Here is a 9,307-nt window from a genome sequence, read left to right as displayed (position 1 = left end):
TACACCATGTAGCATGGGTCAGTTGAAGAAAGAAGGCACTCCAAGATTAAATTTTAAGGCCTATGTAGCAGCAGGATGGTCCAGCCTTTGTGATGGACAACCACAAACATCTTTACAAAGGCATATGTATTGAAAGTTACACAAAGTATTTCCTCATACCAAGGTCCCTAATCTTAATTTACATGTCTTACTGAAGGAGAGCATCACATGCCTCTTCATTATGTATTGTGTGCAATACATAATAATACAAGAGACTCAGGTGTGCCTGAGGCATCAGTGTGACCAAAGTCATAGGATGACTGCAAAGCCCCTTCAAAAAAATGAAAGAAAGAAAGGAAGGAAGGAAGGAAGGAAGGAAGGAAGGAAGGAAGGAAAGAAAGAAAAACAAGAAAAAATCACTGTTTTCCACAAAGATTCTTCGAAGTACTTCTAAAAAATGGTTGTTCATTCTAATGTCCACCCCAGATGTGGTGACTCTGCTAATTCCTACAACACCAAGTAGCATTGGTCATGGCATTTCATCATAGTCATAGAAACCCTAACTAGGACAAAATGCTAGGCAAGGGTTAGAGGGACGGCTCTGTGATTAAGAGCACTTGTTGCTCTTCCAGTGGACCCAGCACCCATACCAAGCAGCTCACAACTGCCTAAACATCCCCAGAGGATCTGATGCCTTCTTCTGGCTTCCACAGGTATCCACACTTGAGGCAGACACAGACACAAAATATAATTAAAAGGTACTAGGCCATTGGTGCTGTGTAATAAAACTTGCTATTGCAAAAACATTTAAGATCTGAATAAGCAATTGTCTAAAGAGTGATGAAATTGGAAATGAATATTGTCAGATCTAAAGGAAACTCCACTCCCCCAAATTCTGGTGGTTAAACAAAAGCCAGCACTCCTCAAGAATTTGTGAAGCCTGTTCCCCTCGAACAGTGGGCAGAAGGGACAAATATCTATCTAGGGTGCCCACATGCTGGCCTCCAGGCTCCTTCAGTATCACAGTGCCTAGCTCCTCCTCCCTCCTCCCCAACCATGCGCTTCTCCATCACAGGAACTCCCCCGTCCCCAGCTACTCTCTTCTCCTTATAACCCTGCTATTCCGGCTATCCTCCCTCTCTTTTGCCCCTCTCTCTTCTGGCGTCCTGTCTTTATCTGTCTCTCCTCCCCTCTTCTGGCCAGGCCCAGCCTGCTGTCCTCAGTCTACTACTTTCTCTCCCTGCCCTGGACTCTTCCAGATGCTTCTGGCTGTCCTCTCCCTCATATCTACCATAACCTTCCCCTCAACCATACCTTGGAGAGGTCATGTCCTCAGTTTATACAAAATGGTGATGTTGAATTCTGCTAGAGAAAAATTTGGTGGGGGTTGGAAATGGGTAGATTATCAGTGATTACTGATAAATCATTTTTATATGCTAAGCACTATGTATCATCATGGGTCTTTATTTTTTAATGATAGCTTTTGATTTTACAATACAAAATCTATTTCACAAACGTAGGCAAGATCATTAGCTAACATAATGAGCAGAGCTGAAACTAAAACCTGGTCTTTCCAATGCTGGAAAAGCCCCTCTTTCTGCATTGACACCCTTTTAGGTAGGGTGCCTAGAATGATTTTTAGGCTTGTCTTCTGACAGAACTTATCTGCTGCTATGGTGTTCAGTTGTGTGAAACTATCTTGACCATGAGCTAAACAAGGGAGGAGTTTATTTTTTCCTGTCATGAGAAACCTGAGCATAGCGGTCAGGGTGGGTACAGCCCCTTTTTCTGTTGAGTGTTGCTCTTGTCTAAGGTTACTGCTCCACCCCTGCTCACAGAAGGAAGGAAACCCGAGGAGAGAAGAGGACGTTTTCCTCAAGAAAGCAAGCCTTGCTGGGACTTTCTTCTGCATCTCCAAGCTAGAACCATGTCGACTGTGCCCCACCCCACAGTGATGCCATCGGCTGCACTTGAGCTTGTAAATTGTCTCCCTGAAGGAGAGTGGGACTCTCCAAGAAGTTGAGGTGGGGAATTATTGAGACAGCATCTGTCTCTCGTAGACATCTGACAATTCAGAGGTGAGATAATTGGGACAGAAGCCTCAGAACTAGGTTTCTAGGAGCTCAGGAACCTATCTTAGTTCATTTCTCTGTTCCTGTGACAAAATAAGCAGGTAGGGCTTATCTGACTCAGTCTCCAGGATACAGCGCATCATGGCGTGGAAAGAAGGTAGCAGGAGTGGAGTTGGTGTAGTCAGGAAACAGAGATAAAAGCTCATCTTGTTTCCCCCCTTTCATTCAGTCTAAGACCCCAGTCCACATGGATGATGTCACCTACATTTAAGGTGGGTCTTCCCACCTCTGTGAAGCTTCTCAGAAAAAATGTCCTCCCAGACACACTCAGAGGTGTGTTTCCATGGTAACTCTACATCCAATCAAGTTGGCAAGGAAGGCTAGTCATCACAGGACCCTTTCGGATGAATTTTGTAGCAAGCGAGGCAGAAGAGGCCAGAGGAGAGAACCTGGGAAGCAATGGGTCTGTCACAATCCACCGCCAGCTCCCCACACAGGACCCTGCTATGGGGAGGAGTCTAGAATGTAGTCACTCTAACACCGCTGGATGGGACAGTTTCAGGACAGTGTTGATAAGAAATTTGGTAATGGAGGGAGAAAGTAGGCATGTGGGGATACTTGGGAATGCTTGGAGCATTTGAAGACTAATTCTGCCTCCTGGATCATTTCATCACTATGAAAGGGAGACTGCTCCTCGGAGCTACTTCTCCCAGCCCTGATGCTAGCAAGGCACCTCTCCTTCCGAATCATACTGCGGGATCTGTTTAGCCTAGCATGTAAGGTTGCTGTAAACCTAGTTCAGAGAGACGTATGACTCTTTAAAGTACACACTCCACGATGGTGACTGTTGTCTTTCTTAGGCCTATGCTCTGACTGCACGCCTCCTGCCCTCCCTCCCTCCCTCTCTGCAAAAGGGTCCCCCAGCCATTTCTGGTGCTCTACCTTCTCTTTAAAGGGAGGGGGGCGGCACAACGACACGTGATGGAAAACACACCCCTCTGGGCTGAAGCATTGGACAGCCTCACTTGATTTCATTCATCGCTCCTTTTTCCAGGATGTCTCCTCTGAGCTGGGAGGTAGGCACACCCAATTCCCCTTACAGCCCACATGTAACACCCGAGGGGCCTTTGCTACCCTGTCAGTCCACTTCTGACTTCCTGGCAAGGTCAGTTCAGCCCAACTGGGAGGGGGAAAGGCCTAGACTACAATCCCAAACATGGATCTGCTTGAGAGGAGTGGGGAAAAATCGTGTCATGTTTTGAATAAATAACAAGTCATAGGTTCTCAACAAATATTTACAGAATTAACACTGGCCAGCAAAGGAAAAAAACACAAGATATGTTACTGCAGATTTTGATTTTTAAAAATCAGGATTTTTAGTGCACTAAGGTAATTGGTTAGTGGCACATGCGTCTCAAGTCATGTCGCCTTGGGAATATCCTCATCTACAAACAATCGCCAAGGGTAAACTTGAGAAACTGGCCGTAGAGCAAGAGGTGGTGTTCGGAGCACCTCAGGCGGGGCTCGGGTCCTCAAGATCCTTCACCCCAAATCCTGCAGCCTTCTGCCAACTCTTTTCCAGCCGTCCCGGGGTGGCAGCCTTGGCCGCCTCTGGTCGCTTCACCGGCAGGGGGCGTCCTACGCACTGTCTAGGGAGTGCCTGCTTTTTCCAGTATGAGCCAGATGGCGATCTCGGTAGACTCAGGCAGTTTACCCGGAGCGCTCCCGGCCTGGCTGGGCTGAAAGAAAAAGGAGCAGCCAGATTACTCCGGCAATAACCTAGGACAGGAAGGGGTGGGGTGGGCGGGGCGAGCGGAGGGGAGAACGCGCGGCTCCGCCTCCTGGGGCTCACCTGAGGCAAGAGGAGCGGAGGTGGGCGGGGCGAGGAAGCGCGGCTCCGCCTCCTGGGGCTCACCTGCGGCGAGAGGAGCGGAGGTGGGCGGGGCGAGGAAGCGCGGCTCCGCCTCCTGGGGCTCACCTGCGGCGAGAGGAGCGGAGGTGGGCGGGGCGAGCGGAGGTGAGCGGGCGGGGCCCCGCCCCTGGAGCAGTCACGGGGGTAGGCGGCTTGGGGCTCCTCGCGCTACGCGGGTGCTGAGCAGTGCGAGCTGAGGTGAGCGCGCGACTCCGGGGGCCCTGACTGTCGCGTTGCGAGGAGGCGTCCCTTCCTGGGACTCGGGGTGACGCCGCGCAGCGGAGGGCTTCAGCGGAGCGGACGGGGGTCCCCCGGGCCCCTCTGCAGCGGGCCGAGGGCCGAGGTGGGTGTGTCTCGTTCCTCGCTGGCTTTCCGGCACACGCCCGGCGCACCCGGTCTCCGCCACTGACCCTTGGGCTCCGCCGGGCGGTTGGTACTGGAGCGCGGCGGCGGGCTCGCGGAGCGCCCCTGCAGCGCGGGGCTGCAGCAGCTTCTCTCCTGCGGAGTTGGGCGTCCGCATCACCTGGCTGCAGGCAGGAAACACGCTCGCTTGGTCCCCAGCTGTGTAAGTGATCCGATACGGGCGTTGTTGCTCAGATCCCAGAGGTAAATAGCACCCATGGCTATGGAGGACACGAAAGGTGGTTCCGCGAGTGCTTTATATTTACGAACGTATGCAGCACACTTTGGCAGGGCCTATGGCTAGCGTTTCTTTGTGAATCAAGATTTTAAAGTTACTGCGGGTTGACGCCTATGAGAAGTGCGGAGATTGGAAACCTGTAAGATAAAACGTTAGCCTCAAACTTGTGGACCTTGACTGTGCCCTGGTTTTGGAACGTTCTGGAACTTGAGGAAATGTTTTTAGTTTTAGAAAGGGTATATTAATTACATTTAAAAATTTTTAAACGTGTGTGTGTTCTGTCTCCCTGTGGAGGTCAGAGGACAAGTTTCAGGAATAATCTCTCCACGCGTGTTCGTGGTTGGAACTCGTGTTCTGGATTAATGGCAAGATCCCTGAACTATCTTGCTGGCTTCATAAGAAGGAGTTCCAGGACAGGTTCCAAAGTTACACAGAGAAACCCTGCCTCAAAAACAACAACAACAAAAATCTGATCTTTTAGGATTTCTGACTGAAGTTGAAATATACACTGAAGATTTGCTTCAAAGTTTGGGGGTGCAGGAGTACACTGGGCTGTGAGAGGTTAACAGCCAAAACTGGATGTTAGGCATGCAATTCTTTACTGTGTCTGTTTTTGCACATTTTGGGTATTTCCCTTTAAAAGTTGCAACACTGCCTTTCTTTTTCTTTTTCTTTTTCTTTTCCCAGAAAGTAAGTTCAGCACTATACAGGTGACTCTAGTTTCAAAGCCTCTCATATATCATTATTTTTCATAAACTGGATGTGAATACTGCCTCATCAGACTGATCTTAAAAGATCATAGTCTGTCTTACACACTGCACAGGAGATGGCACAGGTGTTTGTTAGTAGATCAAGTTGATGCAGGTGGGTGCTGGCTCAGCTTTTTCCGAACACACACCATTAGCAAACCGGGGGGTTAGGCTGCCTCCAGTCAGGCGGTTTGTATCAAATGTGTTAGCATTTTTTCCAATGGCTCAAATCCCTTCTAAGTTATACTCAGCAGAAAAAAACGGGCCTGGGCTTTGGGTATGGCTCATCAGCAGAGCATTTGCCTGGCATGCTCCGGGGCCTGGGTTGGGTCTCCAGCACCCTTCAGCCCCCCAAAAGAGACTAGAGTAGGAACTGCCTGTGGTCCACTTGGGGTCGTATGCACTTCTGGAACATCCTGTATGTCAGTAGTTTTTGTAATGATGAAGACAGCATAACTGAGTGGGGAATCCTTGAAAAGGATCTGTATTTTTCCCATAGTTACTCCACTTTGCTTTCAGGATCAAGAAACAAACATCCGGCCTGTAACTACCCGTGTTGCATGCCCATGCCATTCTTTTCGTTTGTGTGGAGAGAGAGTTACATTCATCTACATTCTTTTTCCTCAGATTTTATCCTGTAATTCTTACTGTGCTTTGCCATACTCGATTGGCAGATTGTGAAAGTGTAGGTTCCAAGCTATTGAAGTACAGTAAAGAAAGGGCATGCAGACTCCAGAAAGAGAAACCTATATTTGAAGTAACTTCACTACAACTAAATTTAATATTCCTTTGATTGAAAAGAGGCACCACATAAAACTCTGCCTGTGACAATTGATTGCTGAAGTGTTAGAAAAATCACCTCAAAGGAAAATATGAGTTTATTCTTGAGTCAAATATGAAGGACCACGCCTAGGAACACATGTTCAGACTGCCCAAATACATGTTCTAATGTGGAAATGGTTTCATGATTTTTTTATAGGACAAAAAGTCATAAATTAAGCCACTTAAAAATATGCACTGCCAGAAACATCAGGTAGGCCATCACAGCAAAGAGGGAACAGCCCTGCGGTAGGTCTCAGAGGCTGGCTGATAAGTCCTTTGCTCTTGGGTGATGGAAGTTAGTGGTGTACTAAGTTAATACCTTCCAAAGGATTTTACGTGGGAGTCACAGGATGTTAGAACTGGGTAGGGTTGTTAAGGGGCTAAAGACAGCACAAATTGGCTTGACTCTAGAGCTACAACATTCTGACTCTCTACAGCCATACAGTTCTAGTCAATTAAACTGTGCATACGTATGATGGGTTGGGTGGGGGGGTTGTTTTTTCCTTCTGGGAACTTGGTTCACAGTACCTCAGTACAATCTTTGTGGCATGTGGTTCAGTTTTCATTGTATGAATAAAAGAAATATGCAGTGGTGGTCAGGCACTTAGACCCATAAAGTCACACACCTCCCACCTCATTTTGGGAAACCAAAATTGATAGATTCATTTACAGTTTTGCCAAATGAGGTGGGAGGTGTGCGTGATTTTTTTCACCCCCCCTGCTTGTGGCCATCTCACAGTTTATGGGTGGGTTGGACATAAAGGCCGATGCATATGGACATTAACCATACACTAAGTTAACTACTCTTTCCTGTAGGCCACAGGTTATCTCACTGTCTCTGCCTTCTGTTACCTGGCTAAGGAAATTGGGCCCTTAAAGGAGCCCCATTCTCTAAAAAGAAGAGTTTCAGTGGTTTGGGTTGTGGTGAGGTGACATTACCACCCATTTCAGGCCTGTCACAATTCTGTCCATAGACCTGTTTCTTTTTCTTTTTCTTTTCCTTTTTTTTTTTTTTTGGTTGTTTTTTTGAGACAGGGTTTCTCTGTGTAACTTTGTGCCTTTCCTGGAACTCACTTTGGAGACCAGGCTGGCCTCGAACTCACAGAGATCTGCCTGGCTCTGCCTCCCGAGTGCTGGGATTAAAGGCGTGCGCCACCACTGCCTGGCGACCTGTTTCTTTAATAGATATATAATAGGCTTTTTTTCCCCCATAACACCCCCCCTTTTTTTTTTTTACAAAACTGCTTGACAATTTATTTAAAATTACCCACAAACTAGAAAGATCAGTGTTCCATCAACAGGTTAATAGATTAACAAATTATGTTTATACAAAGGAAAATCTCTATATACTATATAATACTAAATAATATATATACATCTCAAAAGCATTATGTAAGTGAATTAGTTCATACACAAATACAGGATGATGACTTCTTATCCCAGGGGGGCATCCCCCAACAGAGATTTGCCTTCATCTTGAGGGTAGTCTGCCTTGGGAGGCTTCCCTGTCCCTGGATGTCTTCCATCTGGAAGGAAATGAGCTAGGCTAGGTAGCTCCCAAATTCGAGTAACATGCATGTAACATGCATGTGCAGAGTCAAGCCCAGAGCCAGCCCTTCATTCAGATGCTCTGCAAGTCTCAGTGCCTTTTATCAAAAGTGGATTCCAACTGCCTGCTACATTAGCGCCAAGATGGAAACTTCTCTGTGAAAACTGAAGGTGGTATTATTCCCAGCCTCTCTTCAGTGCCTCACAGTATTCCAGAATCTCCATTATGCACCTGCTATCCATCTGGGTGCTAGCTCAGTAGTACAGACGAGCTCATTCGCCACGCCACCATGGTGACACACTGGCGACATGAGTCATAGCCATCAAATGTCATATTAGGACATCACAGTTAAAAAGAAAACTGAACCTGCATTGAACATCAGATTTGGATCTGAGAGATGGCTCAGAAGGTAAGTGGCCAAACCCAATAACCTGACTTCAGTCCCCAGAAGTCACATGGTAGGAGAGTTTGCTTTTGCATGTTTTCCTCTGACTTCTACACACATACCATGACACATGCTTATATGTACACATGCACACACAAAACAGATATTTAAAAAAACAAAATTGCATTTTTCCCATGAACTTCTTCTAAGAAGTTCACAAGGAGCACTGCAGCAGCCTCCTCTTAGGGAAAGCTCAGGGTTCTAGTGCCCTCGGCTCTCCACTGTCCCTAAGTGCTTGATATCCTGGGGTTTGCTTCTCTTCCAGGGAGTCTGTTGGACACGTGGGCAGGACCAGTCGCACAGCTCTGAAAGTAGTGAGCTGCTCAGGGAGACCTGCGGCACAACTCGGGACCCAGTGACTTGTTCGTTGCCGGGCTGTCCGCATTGGTGTACTCCAGTATAAATATGAGGAAAACTAGTTTGGTAGAGTGGAGCACATGCCTGTAATCCCAGCAGCTCTGGAGGCTGAGGCAGAAGCATAATCAAGTTCAAGGCCAGACTGGGCCATAGAGCAAAACCCTTTCTCAAACAAACACACGCAGGGGCCATAGGCCAATGGTAGAACACTTGCCTAGCATCCCCCGGGCTCTGAGTTCCAATATGAGACAATGTTTTTATTTTTCTGTTTGCATAAATGTGCATGTGGTATACGTGTGTGTGTATGCATTTTTACATGTGAGGGGATTACATGTGGAATGACATTGGCACATATGTTTGCATGCATGTGGGGGCCTTAGGCTGATGTCAGAATTGATCCTCAATCATTCTGGCACTTTATTTATAGTCAGGGTCTCTTGGTCAAACCCAGAATTCCTGGCATGGCTAGTGTCACCAGCCAGTTTGCTCTGGGGATCCCATCTCCACCTTCTAAGGCTGGAACTTCGGGCTGGCTGCCATGCCGCCTGTTATTGACTTGGGTTCTGGAGACTCAAACTCCTGATTCTCACTCCATAGTACTGTAGCCACTGAGCCAACTCCTCAGCCCTCCAGTACTAGAAAACAAAAATCAAGTGCCCACAAAAGGGAAGTGCACAGGTCCTTGTCCTCTGAGAATGTCAAAGGGCTTGTGTTTCATACTGTGTTCACCTGTACCAAGAGAACACAAGTTGGGTTGTGCTGGCTGGCTTTCTGTCAACTTG

General features: G+C 47.5%; 1 protein-coding gene across 5 annotated transcripts in view; it reads left to right on the top strand.

The window, feature by feature from the left end:
• The first annotated feature begins 4,113 nt into the window (after positions 1 to 4,113).
• Gpr160 (G protein-coupled receptor 160) overlaps positions 4,114 to 9,307 on the top strand; it is a 31,398-nt gene continuing 26,204 nt past the window's right edge. For 3 of the 5 annotated variants that reach the window (XR_004945288.1, XM_036191251.1, XM_036191248.1), the window contains exon 1: positions 4,114 to 4,306. The gene's annotated coding sequence lies outside the window, so the exon portion shown is untranslated. The other 2 variants (XM_036191250.1, XM_036191249.1) reach the window with 2 other exon arrangements.

This window comes from Onychomys torridus, chromosome 6 (assembly GCF_903995425.1).
Source record: "Onychomys torridus chromosome 6, mOncTor1.1, whole genome shotgun sequence".
NCBI lineage: Eukaryota > Metazoa > Chordata > Mammalia > Rodentia > Cricetidae > Onychomys > Onychomys torridus.
The sequence above is the reverse complement of the archived record's forward strand: the minus strand, read 5'-3'. Positions and strand labels throughout refer to the sequence as shown.